Below are 19,883 nucleotides of genomic sequence, written 5' to 3'. Positions count from 1 at the left end.
TTTGAATTGATTTCTGGTTTTGGGCTGTTAAAAAGGAATGAGAATCGGTTTAGTTTGGACCCAAACCGGGTGGCAAAAGTCCAAGTTTTAGGAGAGGTGCTGCCAAAATTTCTACAAAATCCTACTCTTGTTTGTAAAGTTATTTAAAAAGGGTTGGATTTGAGAAATTGTATTAATTGATTTATTAAGAGAATATTTATGTTTTCAAGCTTAATTTATTTAATGAACTTTATGCGTTGAGTTCGGCTTATTTAGAAACGAACTATTTGTACAGTTTGAATCACTGAAGGAAAGAATGATGCTCTAATATTGATTTCAATATAAAAAGGAGCTTTTAGTGATTTTAAAGGAATTTAGACTTTTGATTGAGTAATCAAGTTTGAGGCATTTTGGAAGAGTTAGAAAAATGGGTTCCAAAAAGAAACCTGAAAGTGGTTTGATTCAAATGAACCGGTTGTTTCAAATGAGTTGATTTTTGGACCGGGTTGGAACTTGTGATTTTGTATGATCGGTTTCATAATAAATTCAGTTTTATTTACTTGAACCGGGAATCTATGATTTTAAAAGTTTCAATGAATTTTAAGGAATTTATATAAGTTGACCTTCCCTAAAGACTTGGGACTCTGGCAAGAAACTTTTGTTATAAAATCCCATTGTTGGATGGGTGATTTTGAATGTTCCCAAAAAGAATCTTTAACTTTCCATGGTTTTGGAAGTTTTGGAAAGAGAATGCCGAGAGTGGCTTTGTTTTAAAAAGGGAACTCACTTTGAGTAAATTTGGCTTATGAGCCTGAGATGATTTGAGAAACGAGATTTCTAAAGCCAAGGCTGAAAAGAGTTGCAACTTGATTTCAAAGTGAAACGATTTGAGAAAAAGTGATTTGTGGCTTAAATGCCGGTTTTATGAAATTGATGATGTTGAATGGTGGAGGTGCCATTTTGTTATGAGCCGGAATGGCTGTGTATAATATTGATTTATGGCGGATTGCCGAATGAGTTATGGGCCGTATGGCTGATTATGAATTATGAATTTAAGCCGGATGGCTGAGATGGATGTTGATCCATGGCTGGGACTGAATGAATATATGCTTGAGATACCTGGGTAGTAGCAAGGGTTGTGGTTCGTCCCACTTGCTCCAGGTCAGAGATTGTGACGCCTGGGTAGTAGCAGTAGTAGTGGTGATTCCACTCGCTCCAGGTTGAGCTTTTAAACACCCGCCTGGGTAGTAGCCGCAGTAGTGGTTATTCCACTGGCTCTGGGTTGAGCGGGCAATAGCAAGGGGGTTGTAGCTCAAACCTACTTGCTCCGCGATGGGTGTTTCTGTCCATGGTTAGCTACCAGGACGTGTCGGGTTGGCTATATAACCGACAGATGATATCATCAGCCACTAGGGACAGGCATGCATCATATGCATTTATGTGACATTGTTTGGATGTGCATATTGTACTCGGTTTGCCTATGTGATTAATTGCTAATTGTTCTACTTGCAATAACTGTTTGTTTGTGCTTGCATCTTCCTATTGTGTTTGCTACTGGGACTCTGTTGGATTGTGGTGATTGGCTGATAGTTGGATTGTTTGGGCCTAGGGCCGTGGTTGAAATGAGATGGACCGATGGTTGGTTTTGGTTGTGTTCTGGTTTGGAAAAATATGAAAGGCTATTTTGGTTCAGCACAGATAAACTGTTTTGAAAGGCTCTTGAGTTTTTTGAGAATTGAACTGTTCCTCTTTCAGAAAAGATTTTCAGACTTTACTTTTGTTGTAAACCGTTGTTTTTGAAAATGAAGCATAAGACGGTTATTAATCACTGGTACGGTTTATCTTCATGTATCCTATTACAGTAATTCCCAAAAACCCTCTACTGAGAACCCTTTCGAGGATGATGTTCTCACCCCCCTACATTTTTCCCCTTTCAGGATATGGGCGCAGAAGTTACGAAGAGTTTATTTAGTTGTTGTTGAGAACTCTGTATTGCTTTAGTATATTTTGTACCCCCGCCTTTATCTTGATATGTTCTGTAAGAGGGATAGGAATTGTTTTGGATAATGCTTGTAATATTATCTATGTATATAAGTGTATATATGTATGTACTCTTTATGAGTTTTTGTAAGTTGTATGGTATTTATGGATGTATGATATCGGATGAAAGTATCTTTTGGATCGGTATTGCGGTTTAAAGTTTTAAACAGGCTCATATTTTAGTATTAAATAGTATAAAAGTCGTCGTAATGTCTGAGCTATCAGAGTCGCGCAGCCGGAAGTGTGAACTTTGGTAGTTAGGGTGTTACATTATGGTATCAGAGCAGTCCTTCCTGTAGAGCCTGAGGAATGGACCGACTATGCTTCAATTGCATACTCTGAGCGTTTGTCATGTATTAGGTCTTGTCGAATGACGAGAATTAGAGCTTCATGCACATGACGATCTATTGATTAACGCCATTAGTCTTGCGTTGCAAAATTCCTGATATTAAGTTTGGCCGGCTTAATACTAGTGAATTATGTATATGAAATCGCTAATGGGTTATCATAGATGATAGACGAGTTTCGAGTAAAGCGAATCGCGGGTTTTGAGAATGCTAGAAACTATTTCTCGAGGCTATTCAGTTGTGTGTCTTGAATTTCATTCGAGTCGACCTGTTCTTTCATGTCCTAAACTTGAAGTTCTTGATTGCTGATCCTTTTGAGTAGTTTGATTTTTAAACTTTATTCCTCTATCCACAGGCATTCTTGTTTGATCTTAAGTGCATATGCTTGTTTGAGATCCTTGTTGCATCTACCTTCCTTTGTTTGAGTTCTTTTTTTATTCCTGTATTCATTGATATAGCCTTGAACTTGTCTTAAAGCGCTGTGCATTTTTAACTCCTGATTCAGAGTCCATTAATAGAGAAATTGTTGATTCAATTTCCCTCTTATTTAACAGTGATTACAGCCAATTTTGAGATTTTTATGAAAATTGCTGTTGAATAGATGTATACTTATCTATATATGAACTTTGAAGATTTCTTATACATTTTAATACCTATTTATCTCTAATATCTCGCATGTACTTTTACTGGTTTACGGAACTGCACTTACTTTAAAAGTAAATTGACTTTCTAGTAATTCTACTATAGCTCCAGTGCACATCTTCATTTGATTATGTATTTGGATATTTTTCAAAATTTTGAAAAGAAAGGATTTACCACTTTTGTCTCGGTTGAGTTTCGTTTGATAAACTTTACTTAATTCATTTTGATTTGAGTTTGATTTAGCATACTACATGGCTTGTGCCATTGTGATTCTTTTAAAAATGTTGGACTCATGGCTTTCTTCTTATGAGCGGACTAAAGTCTCTTTTTAAGCTTTTCACCTCTATGAATGTCATACGTGATTCTATTTTTAACTAATCTTTTACGTCTTGTGAACATTACCACTGATCTTGGTTCGCCCTCTCTTGTGAATCCCATCCTTATGTGAATCAGTTTGATTCATTTCAAAATTAGTGCATCGCTTATTCACTCATTATCTCTACAAGAGTTTTTAGTCAAATGATTATCCTTGAGAAATTACTAATGATTGAGTTGTCTTTCCTATGACTTTTGTATTCGTTTGGAGTCAATTGAAAGCTTGTTTGATGACTCATGCCTAGTGAATCTTGTTTGAACTACTTTGATTTAAGATCCTTTCTTGCATGGCTTGACTTCTTTTTAGTACATCTTAAACTTCTTGAATGTTCTTCTAAGATGGCGATTTCAAGAACACTTTTGGAGTCTTGTTTTGAACCTTTTAAAGAAGTTTTGAATTCTCTTGTAAGAAGTTTTAAACGGAATTTATTTTCTGTTGCTTGATTTAGATTGAAACCATTGTTCAATTTTGACGAAGTTAATTTAAAGTTGTCATGCACTATTTTAAATGAAGTTTTGAAAAGCTTCCTTGTTTAGTGGAAACCGGTTTGTTTGTAACGTACCACTTATTTCCTTACCAGATTGTAAGTAAATTTTTACCTCGGAATTTCTTTTCTAAAAAGAGTTTAACTTCCTCTTTCGTCCTTGCTATAAATGTTATACACGCTTGTTTGAATATGGACTTTGAGAATTTTTGAACAAGCATTTGATTTTCTTCCGAGTCTTCTGAACTACTTTTGGTTAAGATTGTGCACCTAACTATCTTTCTAAAATAGTTGAGGAAATATTTTTGTGCTTAGCCAAACCTGTGTACAGTTTGTTTTTAAAACTCTACATAATCTACTTCGATGTGAAATTGAACTAGAGCAAAGCCACGTTTATGCTTTTGTTACCCTCTTGAAGGATATTTGTTGCTTAACTTTTCTTTTAGACTGCGAGGTGATTTTCCTGCAAGTTTTCGATTCTTTTAAGAACAATGTATTCAGAAGTACTTTTAATTATGCTCTTGAGTTTTGTGAGCTTTGCCTTGGGTTTGAGATATTCTCTTTTGTGAACCTCATACTTCTTCGACTCAGCTTGAATTTGTTCAAACTGATGCAATGATTTTCTTCTTATTGATCCTATTGAACTTCTTCGATCCAAGGGTCATCTTTGAAGTTGTCAATTGAATTGTGTCTAGCAAACTTCATTGCTTGAGTATCCTTGGTTATCTGGGATTGGATATATTCTCTCAAATCTATTATTGCTATCTTTGACATTTGACTCTCCTTTCTAAATCTTGTATCCTTCTGAGTAGACTCGAGAATTGTTTTGATATCACGTGCGACTTGTAGACGTAGTAACGCGATATGTTAGTTCTTTAAGACGTGATGTGTATACGGAAGTTGAAGCGGTAGGTGTGCAACGTATGAGTTGTGGGCGTTTTGTTCCTTGCGAACGGGTTTGTGGTTGTCAGGCTTGTGATCAAATTTGGGGTTTGTAAAGTGCTTGATGGAGTTGAAAAGTTGAAACTTTGAGGCTGATATGAGATTAGTGTGCAGAGGTTGAGCACGTCGTTTTAACTCCATCCTGTTTGATAGCCTTTGATGCCTTGCCCTTCTATCACATGATTGACCCATGTTATCTTTTGCATTGAGCCTACCTTGTAACGTTTGCTTTGCAATCACACTCCTACCTTTACATCCTTATGCTTATGACAATCAAAGTATTTGAAAATCGTATATATGATTATATTTTCAGATATTTTTGCTTCTTCCTTAAATGTGTTCAAGGGTGAACTATTATGGAATTTCTTTCATTTTGTATCAATTTTCGAGGGCAAAAATTTTTATAAGGTGGGTAGAATGTAAGACCCAGAATCTTTGAAAAGTCTTATTATGATCAAGTCTCAAATCCTACAGTTATTTATAGCCTTAATTTCAGAAATTATTTTATTAAAGATAATTAAGGCAAGTTTTGATTTATTGAATTTGAGATGAGTTATGATTATTATCCAATTCTATAATTATTAGATTATTTTCTATATTTGAATTATAAAGTTGATAGTTATGAAATAATAAGGATTTTATATGATTTGGATTAGATAAGTAATATTTTAAATGTTACTATTGCTATTTTGGAAAAATGAAGAAATTAAGTATATTATTTCTAATTATTTGATTTGGGCATTTTATTGAAAGTAATTTGTAAAAATTGATGAGCAAATAGTATTTTTTATATACATCTAGTGTTGGATTTAATTTGGGTTTCAATTACTCTATTCCCTAATTTTAGTAAAGTTACCAAAGTGCCCCTAACCCTAATTTTTGAAAATGAAACCCTAACCCATGACCCGGTTCACCCCCAACATTTCCTTGCTCTCAGCAGCGGCAACACACGCTGAGTTTCCTCTGTGTTCCTGAAAGAATGAATCAATGAAAGAAAGAAAATAAACGAAGGGGAACGGGAAAAGTAGGGAAGAGGAGAGGAGAAAAGGAATGACGTCGCCGGCGGGCATCACTGCCGCCGCGCCGTCGTGTTGCCGTTGTAGGAAAGGAAGCCGCGACCCATTGCCACGGGATGGAGGAGAGAACGCGCGCGCAGGGGGAGGAAGGGTCCAGCCTCGTCGCGCCGCCTCTGCTGTCCGTGCTACCGTCGTCGTCCAAGCTCGTCACCGCCAGTTGCGTCGTCGCCGTCTCTGTCCAGCGCCGCCGCAGATGATGGGTCGCCGAGAACTGCCACCGCTGCTACCGTCTTCGTGGGGCTTGAGTTGCTGCGGTCGCTCCTCACCGTGAAGCCCGTCGCGAGCGCCGCTGTCAGCATCGTGCTCCCTGGTGCCGTCGAGGAGCCACTGTGACTGCCTCCCTCTCTGCCGCCGAGGTCCTCCGCAGCTGGGTACAGAGAAGGGCAGCGCCGTGCAAATCAAAGAAAGGAGATGCCTTTCTGCCTCTGCTCCTGGGTTTTGGAATCTGATCAGGACGCCGCTGCCACCATCTGAGCTCGCTGCTGCTGATAATGGTAAGTCCAAACCGCCGCCGGCAAAGGGATTCAGGCCGCCGCAGGTGTTGCTGCCGGAGAAGGGAGCTGCATCTCCGTGATTCCGGCCGCCGGGAGAGGTTCTGTGACCTCTGGGAGCACCTCCGGAGCTCCGAACTCAGCTTTTGCCACTTGAGACCCTGCTGCCTTCGCCGGAAAAGTTTGCCGGTAAGGGTTTTATTTGAGGTTTCTGTCCTTTTTGAATTCCGAGAATACCGTAGTCACTGCGTGTTGGTTTCAGTTGGCGCAATCGGAAATTGTCGTCGCTGCCGCTTGAGGTGGCTGCCGGGCTGCCGTTGAACCGGTTCAGAGACTGCCGCTGTTTCGGTTCAGTTGTTCCTTCTTCATTCGGTAAGCGTTTTCGATTTGAAAGCTCTCTAGTTACTATTCTGGCTTCATACACTAAGGTTTTGCGGCATCAATTGCTATACGATTGAGTTTCGGTTGTTGTATGTTACGATTAGAGTTGTTGAGATTGTTGCGAACGTGACTGGGAGCTGAGGTTGTGGTTGCCGTCAGTTCGGGTTGAGGCAGAAAGGACTCTGTTACGCGTTTGGGTTATGGAATTGCGTTCTAAGGTAGGGGCGCTTTCCAAAAACTATATTTTTATATATTGGAATTATTACATATGGGTACTGATGTGAGAAAATGTGTATTTGGTGATTGTATCGGCCTTATGTATTATTTGATTGACTCGAATGTCTATGGATGTTGGTTTGGCTGAGTTGTTGTGCGGCTTTGTGAAATGTAATGTTTTGAAGCTGATTCTTTAAATATTTGAAATCTGAGTTTAATCCGTTGAGGATTGGTTTGAATTGAGTCAATTGTTTTGATGATGTGAAAGATAGAGTACTCTTTGAAATTCAGCCTGGTTTGCTTTCACTGATTTGGTTTTGATAAATGATTTGTTGCTGAACCGATTCTTTAAAGCTTTGGAAATGAGTTAAATTGATTGATATTGAGTTGATTTCTGAAATAGTTTCCTTGAGATATGCCACTGAGGCGATTGTTGGATTTAGCTTGCTTTTGAATTGATTTCTGGTTTTGGGCTGTTAAAAAGGAATGAGAATCGGTTTAGTTGGGACCCGAACCGGGTGGCAAAAGTCCAAGTTTTAGGGGAGGTGCTGCCGAAATTTCTACAAAATCCTACTCTTGTTTGTAAAGTTATTTAAAAAGGGTTGGATTTGAGAAATTGTATTAATTGATTTATTAAGAGAATATTTATGTTTTCAAGCTATATTTATTTAATGAACTTTATGCGTTGAGTTCGGCTTATTTAGAAACGAACTATTTGTACAGTTTGAATCACTGAAGGAAAGAATAATGCTCTAATATTGATTTCAATATAAAAAGGAGCTTTTTAGTGATTTTAAAGGAATTTAGACTTTTGATTGAGTAATCAAGTTTGAGGCATTTTGGAAGAGTTAGAAAAATGGGTTCCAAAAAGAAACCTGAAAGTGGTTTGATTCAAATGAACCGGTTTCGTTTCAAATGAGTTGATTTTTGGACCGGGTTGGAACTTGTGATTTTGTATGATCGGTTCATAATAAAATCAGTTTTATTTACTTGAACCGAGAATCTATGATTTTAAAAGTTTCAATGAATTTTAAGGAATTTATATAAGTTGACCTTCCCTAAAGACTTGGGACTCTGGCAAGAAACTTTTGTTATAAAATCCCATTGTTGGATGGGTGATTTTGAATGTTCCCAAAAAGAATCTTTAACTTTCCATGGTTTTGGAAGTTTTGGAAAGAGAATGCCGAGAGTGGCTTTGTTTTAAAAAGGGAACTCACTTTGAGTAAATTTGGCTTATGAGCCTGAGATGATTTGAGAAACGAGATTTCTAAAGCCAAGGCTGAAAAGAGTTGCAACTTGATTTCAAAGTGAAACGATTTGAGAAAAAGTGATTTGTGGCTTAAATGCCGGTTTTATGAAATTGATGATGTTGAATGGTGGAGGTGCCATTTTGTTATGAGCCGGAATGGCTGTGTATAATATTGATTTATGGCGGATTGCCGAATGAGTTATGGGCCGTATGGCTGATTATGAATTATGAATTTAAGCCGGATGGCTGAGATGGATGTTGATCCATGGCTGGGACTGAATGAATATATGCTTGAGATACCTGGGTAGTAGCAAGGGTTGTGGTTCGTCCCACTTGCTCCAGGTCAGAGATTGTGACGCCTGGGTAGTAGCGGTAGTAGTGGTGATTCCACTCGCTCCAGGTTGAGCTTTTAAACACCCGCCTGGGTAGTAGCCGCAGTAGTGGTTATTCCACTGGCTCTGGGTTGAGCGGGCAGTAGCAAGGGGGTTGTAGCTCAAACCTACTTGCTCCGCGATGGGTGTTTCTGTCCATGGTTAGCTACCAGGACGTGTCGGGTTGGCTATATAACCGACAGATGATATCATCAGCCACTAGGGACAGGCATGCATCATATGCATTTATGTGACATTGTTTGGGTGTGCATATTGTACTCGGTTTGCCTATGTGATTAATTGCTAATTGTTCTACTTGCAATAACTGTTTGTTTGTGCTTGCATCTTCCTATTGTGTTTGCTACTGGGACTCTGTTGGATTGTGGTGATTGGCTGATGGTTGGATTGTTTGGGCCTAGGGCCGTGGTTGAAATGAGATGGACCGATGGTTGGTTTTGGTTGTGTTCTGGTTTGGAAAAATATGAAAGGCTATTTTGGTTCAGCACAGATAAACTGTTTTGAAAGGCTCTTGAGTTTTTTGAGAATTGAACTGTTCCTCTTTCAGAAAAGATTTTCAGACTTTACTTTTGTTGTAAACCGTTGTTTTTGAAAATGAAGCATAAGACGATTATTAATCACTGGTACGGTTTATCTTCATGTATCCTATTACAGTAATTCCCAAAAACCCTCTACTGAGAACCCTTTCGAGGATGATGTTCTCACCCCCCTACATTTTTCCCCTTTCAGGATATGGGCGCAGAAGTTACGAAGAGTTTATTTAGTTGTTGTTGAGAACTCTGTATTGCTTTAGTATATTTTGTACCCTCGCCTTTATCTTGATATGTTCTGTAAGAGGGATAGGAATTGTTTTGGATAATGCTTGTAATATTATCTATGTATATAAGTGTATATATGTATGTACTCTTTATGAGTTTTTGTAAGTTGTATGGTATTTATGGATGTATGATATCGGATGAAAGTATCTTTTGGATCGGTATTGGGGTTTAAAGTTTTAAACAGGCTCATATTTTAGTATTAAATAGTATAAAAGTCGTCGTAATGTCCGAGCTATCAGAGTCGCGCAGCCGGAAGTGTGAACTTTGGTAGTTAGGGTGTTACAAGAGTTACAAAAAATTTCAACTCCCAAAAGATCTTTACTTCTACTGTGATCATGCAAACTTTGTTTAACAAATTCATTGATCAGAGTCATTGTTCTAAAACACATTAACAGTTTTGAAACTCCTCCACTAAGAGCAGTAAACCCTAACACATAAAGAACATGTTTTCATATCATCAAAACACAACAAACACTCCTACTCTACAATTTTCTTGGCCAAACCACTACGAAAGCCAGTAGTGATCAAACCCTAGCACAGAGAACAGAACAGAGGCGTTCATACCCACCAATTACAATCGAAAAAAATGACCTGAACTTTTGTGAATATTAGATTAACAACAATATAAAAAAAATAGAGAAACCACATTTTTTCATTTTTGGCTTACCTCTTTTAGAGAAACCAGGCTTCCCATGATTTTTTTTTTCATTTTTGGCAAACGAGCTTCTCTGTTTCTGTTCATTCTCCTCATGATGCTTCTAACGATCGTGGGTTGTTCGAGCTCCCAGCTGCATTGCTCGTGCTAGCCATAACCTTCGGGCTTCAGAGAGGGAGAACAGAAGAACACAGCACCGACGAGGAGACAGCAGAGTGAACAATGTGGCCTTCAAAAGAGGGGATTAGGGTTTTAACTTCACCGGAGGGACCAAATTGAGTCGGAAGAGTTTACTCTGCCACATCAGCTAGCCGTTGTGAGTCCCACGTGTCACCAACGCTGCCAGCTAAGCTTTTCGGTTGCGTCACGTGTGCTGAAATTGCCGGAAGGACCACTTTGAGTCCCGGAGTGCAAGTTCGGGGATGACTCTGAGGAACTTTTAAGTTCAGGGACTACTATGAGGCTCGAGTGCAACTTCAGGGACTACATTGAGACTTATCTCCATTGATTTTGTATCAAATATCAAATATTGGTATTTTATATATATAATGTATTGGTTATGACAATTTGTGAAATAACACGAATTTAGTGTGGGACATTAATTTTTATGATTTTTTGTTATAAAAGTTAGACATTTATAATTTTCAACCTCTTATAAATATATACGGAAAATCACTCAATGCATTCTATATTTTGATATAAATGTATGAAGTGAATTAACTTAAATAGTGTGTAACAAGAAATTGACAGTAAAATTGTCTCAATTTTTTAAAAAATATTTTATTTTTATTTTGCGGTTTTAATTAATATACCTTTATGTATAAACATTGATATCTATTAAATTTGTAATTTTTTTATGTGAAAGTTGTGAAGTATTTTAGGTAATTGATTTATAAAACAGGATAATTTAAATTCAAATAATAATATTTGTTAAAATATATTGCTCTTTTGTCAAAAAGTTATCAATTAAGCATGTGTTATCTACTTTAAATTAGAAGTCATTAAAAAAATTACTTCAAATTAGAAGTGATAAAAAATAAATTTCTTTTACTAGATTAATAATCTCATATTTTTTATCATCTAAATATAAATATAGTGTGTATTTATGAAATATTAATAAATAGTATTCACACTTAGTAAAGAGGTATGTCCAATTGATGTTATAAAAAAAATGTAACTACATTATTTTATCAGTAGATCAGAACACTTTTTTTTAATTAGATACAATTTTAAATTTGTAATAATTAGAACTTTTTATTAATTTTTAAGTTATCAACAACTTTACATGACAGTCTATTAATATATAAAGAAAAATAATTTCAATAGTTAATTTCAATTATACGTAATAATAATTTTATTTACTTATTTTTTATATATTTAGTTAAAATATATTTTTAAAGTTATTAAAATAAAAAAAAGTTATAAAAGAATATGCAAATTAATGTTAACTAAAGTATTAAAAAATATAATTACGCCAAATTTTATATATTGACTTTTTAAATTAGATTGAGCATTAATATAACAAAAAAATTAACTAATTAATTTATTTATATACTAAATAATTAATTTTTTTCACAAATATGTATTAATCTTTTTGTAAGCAAATAAATTATAAATATAATAAGGTAGATTATGTACATAATTTGTTCGAAGTGCGGACTCTACATTAGTTTACATATAAAAAATCAGAAGATATGAATTTTTTAAACAAATTAATTTATATTTATTATATTCAATTTAAATAAATAACAAATCATTATATTTTAATTTAGTAGTTAATTCACATTATTAAATTTTGGTTCATTAATTACATGAATTTTATGACTTTTTTAACGTAAATGATATGATTTTTGTGTAATGTAATATGTAATACTAATATAATATAATATAATAATTAAATAATATATATATATATATATTTTTATTTGTAGTTTTATTGTACATCTTTAATCAATTAATTATATTTGATACAATGAATTACAATTAATTAATTAATATAATTAATTTATTATAATAAAATAAATTTAATGAGTTAAATTAAATAAATTAAGAAGCATTTTTAAAAAAATATCATGTCTATCATTAAGTAAAAAAATTTGATTTTAATATAATATAATAGAAGATAAATTACACATTATTTTTTTTTTTGAGAAAAGAACAAATAGGTCCCTAACATTTTGTCCTGCGAACATTTTTGTTCCTGAGCATTTGAAAATACTTTTAAATCCCCGACCTTCACAAATGTTGGACGGATGAGTCCCTCCGTCCAATTGCCTCCGTCAGACCCAACGAAAAAGTCTGACGTGGCTCCGTTCTGATGATGACATGACATGACGGGTTGACACGTGAACTGCTAACTGAAAGGGTACTTTCAAAAATTGGACAAATAAGTCCCTGCACCTAAAAACTACGTGATTTTGCTTTGGCCCTAATCCTTAAATTGATTGCATTTCTTTTTGGAAGCTAGTGGTGAGGAGCTCTACCTGCATTAACCATGGCTGCTAATAGAGTATCATCAACGTCAAGAAGAAGCTGCAGGATAGTAAGAGAAGAAAATTCTGCTTCAAGCTCAGATTCTTGTGTTGTGCACGACGGAGACCTCAAGCCGCAGGGGAGTAAGATCAAAGAGTGCTTGAAGAAAGTTGCTGAAACAATTTCTGTGCTCATACAACCTGGAGAATCATTTTTGCTTCTACTCACAGGTATCAACAGATTTAATCCTATCTTTCGTATCAAAGCACTTGAACCCATATAGTTTATTCATGGAGTTTATACATGAAAATTTCCACCCATTTTTAACCCCCATTTGAAGATAGATTAATTCTTGTACTTCAATTAATTGCAGGTGAAGTGCAGAGAGAAAGGACAGCCGAGATATTGGGATTGCATCCTTGTGGTTTCAGACCTCAGCACTCAAGCAAACTTGGAAATGAGTTTAGGCTATTCACAAACTATGACCTTGGAACAAGACTAGGAGGGTGGAAAAGATAGGTATTTATGTCCCAGTAGCTTCTCACACACTGAATTATCTCATGTATGCTATAGATTTTGTCTTGATATAGTTGTGGTCAGTTCCTGGTTATGCACTAGGAAGATGAAAGAGTTGGAATCTGGTTCACAATGCTTCAGTTTGCCGATTTCACATTGTTTGGCACCAATGAAGCTGGTTTTCTTAAAATGATGATCAAATACAAACGAATATTTTCTTTTGTGGCGTGAATGTTGCTTGAGTATTTTCGTAGCCATTGTTGAAAAATGTACAACTCTTTTTCTCACCACCAGCCACCACCCTAAACAAACGATCCAAATGAATGAGGATTAGGGCAGCACATAAAACGATGTCGTTTTGCGTGACAGGGACTTATGTGTCCATTTTTCAAAAGTTCCATCCCACTAACGTGTCACGTGGGAAGCCGTGATGCCAGGTAAGCAGAGGGAAGTCACGTCAGCCTTTTCCGTTGGGTCTGACGGTGGCTTATGGACGAAGGGACTGATCCGTCCAATTTTTAAGAACGTTAGGGACTTAAAAGTATTTTCCAATGGTCAGGGACTAAAATGTCCGCGGGATAAAAAATCGGGGACTAATTTGTCCTTTTCTCTTTTTTTGTTGTTGTTTATAGTATCTCCCAATTTGACAGGTCAAGTACTAATGCATCGTCAATTTTGAGCTTTATTTAACGGTCAATAAGTTATTGCATATACGAGACAAAATTCGGACTCTTAACACTTGTTTAAACAGATGAATGAATTACCATTCGACCAATCCAAATTGGTAAAATTACACATTTAATTAAGAATTAATTTTATAAACAATTTCGCTAGTGAAAAATCAGACCCATTAATGAAAAAATACTCTAATAATAAAAAAACAAACAAAAAGAAACATTTAAAATCTAAAATCAAATGAAAAAAATTCAAAATCATTGTAACAAGAATATCCAAAATGTAATAAAAAGAAACATTCGAAATGTAAACAAAAGAAACATCCAAAATATAAAAAAAATATGTAAAATTATTTAAAAAAAATCCAAAACTTAACAAATTACAAAACGAGACATCAAAAAATAGTGAAAAAAAAATTCAAAAATTAAGACAAAAAACATCTAAAACAATTAAAAAATAATCCAAAATCTAAAAAGAAGACACATACAAAAATATCCAAAATATATAAAAAAGACATATCTAAAACCTAAGAAAAAGAAACTTCCAAAGCAAGTAACAAGAATTATCCAAAACTTACAAGAAGAAGAACGTCGTTGTAAAAAGAAAATCCAAAACCTAATAAAAAGAAACATTTGAAACGTAATAAAAATAAATATCCAAAATCTAACAAAAATGAGGTATCCAAAATCATTTTAAAAAATCCAAAACCCAACAAAACGAAATTTTGAATAAAGAACATCTGAAAACTAAGAATAAAAACATCTAAATCTATTAAAGCAAATCATTCAAAATATAAAAAAAGAAATATTCGGAACCATAAGAAAAAACATCTAAAACTAATAAAAAGAATTATCTAAAATCAAGAAGAGGAAGAAGAATAAATGAACACGACGCGGTGCGACAGTGGTGCAGCTGGTGGGCCACGGCCCTATCGACAAACAAAATACCAGGAATAAAGGCGTGTGTGATGGGGTGGAACTGCGATGCACGACAATGGCGCAAGAGAAAAGTTACGGCAGAGATGCAGGACGCGAGCATGACAAGGAGGAAATAGAAGGTTGCGGCGTCGCAATTTATAGATTAGAGTACGAAGTTTGGTTTTTGAGCGCAAAATTTTTTTTTAATTTAAATTTAGAATTTTTAAAGTTGGCTGAGTTGGATGTACAATAAATTGAGTGTATAGATTTTTATTTTTTTATATAAAAATCTCTCCAAAATAGTATCACATAATTAACTTTAAAAGAGCAATATTTTTAATATTGGGTCCAAATTGGTGTAATCCACCAAAATTCCCAAAAAATCATATTTGACGCTGTTGTGGGAATTTTTAATGGTTAAAAAAAAATGTTACTTCCATTTTTCTATCTACATTACTATTGTTTTCAACAAAACGTCGACGACATTTTACACAAAACGTCAATGACGTTTTTTCTTTATCAATTAAAAAAATAAAAATATGCAAAACGTCAATACTGTTTTGTTATTATTTAATTAAAAATTGTTATTCAATGATAAAAAATCATCTACATTTTGTTCTTTTTAAAAAAAATGAATCAAATCCATAATAGTATTGGAAAATTATCACATGTTCCATTGTACTAGTATGGAACATCATGTTCTTTTGTACTATCCGGTTTTCATTATGTATTTGTCTTGTAGTGAAGAATTTAAAGACAATTTTATCCCTCGAAACAAAACTAAAATGACCCATTTATCAATGGTTGAGTTTCTAAATTTCTGGCTTGGCTTGCAATGGGGCGTGAGCCACTATTTGTTCCACTGAGAGTTAAATGATTATGCTATTCTTAAAATACACACCATTAATAACATATCCTAGCAAATTTAATTTTATATTTATTAACAAATCATTCAGTTTTTTAGTAAAAAATTATAAACATATTCACTAGCTACCTTTGTAAAAATAATATTATATAAAATAAGTAAATAATATATATCAAAATGAAATTTATTTTTTAAATATTAACATTACAATTAAAAATATTTAGCTCTTTTTGTTAATTTTTTTTTTAAATCAATTCTTTTACTTTAATTTGTCCTTTGAAAAGCTTAAAAATACAACTTTGACAATATTCTCATTCAAATCTTTTAAAATATTTGTTCGACATCTAATTTTCTAAAAACAAAAATTCGAATGAAGAATATACATCTTATAAAAAATAACAAAGAAAGAATATTTATTTTTTTAATGACATCACTAAGTCTAATCCATGGATTTTGAATTGATTTCAATCGATATATTTTTAATTTTAGTTTTTACAAAAAAAAAAATTAATTCGTAATATAAAGATTTAAATTTAATATCTAATAATATTAGATTTTTCTTATTCTGTTGTCCTATGTGTGCAAAGAAAATACATTTGACTGTTTTAATATTAAAAAAAATATAATTACCAAATTATCGTAAATCAAAAGTCATTATATATACGTTCTCTTTTATAATTTATATATAAATAATAATATTAATATTATTCATAAATCTTATTACTCTATCATGATTTATTAAGAATATTATATTATGTTTTAATACGTAAATTATGGTAGGGTAATTGTTTTACAAAAATACAAATCACACGATATCTTATCACTATTTACTTATAAATTTAATAGTATTCTTTAACATATAAATAATGGCACGATAGTGAAATTTTAAAACTGTATATAAAACTCACTAAACATGATTTGTTAATACAATTATCGCTAAACATGATTGATGTCCATCGTGGATTTCAATAATAATTTCCCACCATCACATACTAATAATTTTTTTCAATACATAATTAAATTTAAATTATTAAAAATGATATTTTCAAATTTTTTAACACTATTATTCTGTGTACATATATTTGGTCATTTGTTCAAAACGGAATTAACTATCAGTTTAGTCTTCACACAACTAAAGCTGTGTTCGCTTCTTTTTTATGTGTGTTTCGCTTCCTTACGATTTGTGTGCAACGCGAATTCTGATTGTTTTGTTTAACTTTTTCTTCAAGTCTCCTAGTTAAATTTCTTTTCATATATACCTATGTATGTAATCTTATTTTTAGAGGTCGTAATAATTCACCATTTTTTATTTATGAACTTAAGCGTAAAGCATTACATATTAACTAAAGGAAACCGAAATCATGCATTGGCCGATTTTCAAGACACACGAAATACCAAAATGATTCGAAACAAGCTTCCACAAAGTTTCGGCCACCAAAGTCAATCCAATTGCCAAAACCAACTCTAATAATCACCAAATTCAAGCTATACACATTCAATTTACCATAAACTAATCCTAAGGTTCACAAAATCATTAATCCACAAGGGTTTTGAAGTGACTTACCTTATTCGACGGTATTAAGAGCAAAATCCAATAATAACTCAATGCTAGATCACTCATAAACAACCAAAATCAAAGAATCTACTCGATAACTAAACCCGAAATTACGAAATTGTTAGGGCAGAAAACTGGACAAAAAAGTGTGAGTTTCTTACCACATTGTTTGGTTAGAAATGAGCGCGTAGTCACAAACGGTACATGAATCGGAGCACCATAACTCAAGTTATGAACAAATGAAAAGGACGGTGAATAGTAACCCTCTTCTCTTCTCTTTGATTTCACTAGCTATGTTGTTGTTGTTGTTTTTTTTTTATTGAAGATAGGAGACTCGAACCTCGTAACCTCTTAGGTGAGTATGGAGAGACTATGTCATTTCAGCTATAACTCGTTAGCTTGTTGTTTGTGTTTTAGGTGTTGTTTGTGTTTTAGGTGGTGAATGAACTGAATGGCTCATGAATAAGGCTCTATATATATAGTGTATGCTCCGGTCCAACTGCTTAGTATTTTTGGTCTGTTTGGTCCGACTTTGGGCCAAAACGTTTAGAATTAGTGCCTAATTTTCAATTCTAAATATTTTTTCTAAGGATTTTTACCGTTTTATTTTCTCACTCGCAATACCGAACAGACTTAAGATGATACTGCTGGCTATTTTTACCAGTTACGCGTTTTTACACAATTTTTCGTAAAAAATTATATTTTCCTATTTGAAAAAATTCATTAAATTCAAATCTTACCTTTAAATTTTTAAATTAAAATGTCTAAATTTTTGAATTTATTCCGAACAATTAATTTATTATTTTATTTTGATTAAACAGTTAATAATTTCTGATTTTTACAAACATTATATACATATATATGAGAAACGATAATACCACTCTCAAAATTAATAAGTAATAACACCACTTTCTTTTGACTATATTTTTTATTTTATCTTCTTTTAAATTTATCTCCGATAATTATTCAAGAATATTTTTATAATAAAATAAATTAATACAAATTAAATAAATTAATAAATAATAAAATTAAAAAATTTTAAAAATATGAAGTGAATAGAATTTTTTTTGTACATAGCATGAATATTTATCCTAATTATACTTAATTTTGTCTTTATTAAAAATTTATTTAACTTTATCAATACTAATTTTTTAATATGTTCAGTTACTTTCCTCTAATAATATTAAGATGTTAAATAATTGTTTTTAAATTTACATAAAAATTAAAATATTGAGTTGTTTCATCACTTATCTGTGTAATCAGAGAGGATTCACATTTAATGAAGAGGAAACATTTGCCTCCACATAATTTTTCCAAAAAAAATTAATACTATATATATCTTATTATATTATATTTGTCCTAGAATAAAATATAATTAACTTTTTTATGTTTTATATTAAAAAAATATTTTGTTAAATTTAACGCATAACAATAATTATATTGTTAAATTTGATTTGATATAAAAAAATAAATAAATAAACTCAAAAAATAGTGATAATTAGCTACATTATATTAATTAATTAATTGATAATTAAATTAAAACTTATTTTTTTAATTAAATACAACTTAAATTATTAGTAATTTTTTAAAAATTATTTAACATAAAAAAATATATTATCTATATATTAATATATTATAATTATTTTGGTTAAAAAAATTTATTTATATCATAAAAACTATAATAAGTAGATTTGACAATTAAATATGAGATAATAAAAAGTAAAATAATTGTTTAAGAATATATATAAAAAATAATATTTATTTATGTTAAAAATAAAATGAAGGCCATTATAAATTATTTTTTGTTATTTTGAATATTATACTGTGTGTAGAATTATATTTTTATTATTTTAAATACTATAACAAGTGATTGTGTGTATATTTCTAATTCTTATCAATATGTATAGATAGTTCTAATTTAAAATTTTAAATATATCTAAACAAATTGGTCAAGTGATCAGTTTAGTCGTCCGTTTAAGTAAGTATTGTGGGTTCAAATTTCGTCTCGTATGTGTAGCAATTCATTGCCGGCCAATTGCAGACTCTTAAAAGGAAATCAAATTCATGACGGATTAGTCCTTAACTTGTTGGGTATCGTGGAAAGCCAAAAAAAAATATCTATACCTAAATTTTATTATATTTTTGCCCCCAATGCTAAATTTTTTTGGGTCTGTCACTATGTGTAGCTGATATTTTTCCACCAAAATTTTTTATTTCATGGCATCACACAAAGACTTGGTTTGGTAAAGTTTTTCGAAGAGGTGCTTGTGCTTTTTAAGAGTTCAAGCTCCTCATTTTATGTTTGGTAAATAAAAAAGATCATGTGCTTGTACTTGCAGCTTTTAAAAGATCGGGATACTTTTGAAAGCACCTAAAATAGAGCTTTTCAAAGTTGACTTGTGCTTTTCAAAATTTAAAAGTCTAATATAACCTCATATGTTAACGAATTTTCAAATTTAATGCTTACATTTATGTCTATTATAGTATTTTTAAATTTTAAAAATTATTTTACCAAATACAATTGTTGTTGCTTGTATTTATTAAAAATAATTTTTAATTTAATTTACCAAATATAAATATTACAACTTTAAAAAGGTTATCTTTTAAAAGTTAACTTTTATAAACTTTAAAAAAGTAAAAGTTTTATTAAATTAAGACAAATTTTGGAGTCAATTTCCAGTGAAAGCAACAAAAATATAACTAAAAGGCCCAACACTATATCAGCTAGGCTTACATACAAACTATACAAGCTAGTAAAACACTCTTGATACACAAAACAGAGCTACTTCCCCAACCCG

The sequence above is a fragment of the Arachis hypogaea genome, chromosome 11 (genome assembly GCF_003086295.3).
Source record: "Arachis hypogaea cultivar Tifrunner chromosome 11, arahy.Tifrunner.gnm2.J5K5, whole genome shotgun sequence".
NCBI lineage: Eukaryota > Viridiplantae > Streptophyta > Magnoliopsida > Fabales > Fabaceae > Arachis > Arachis hypogaea.
This window is presented reverse-complemented; position numbering follows the sequence as displayed.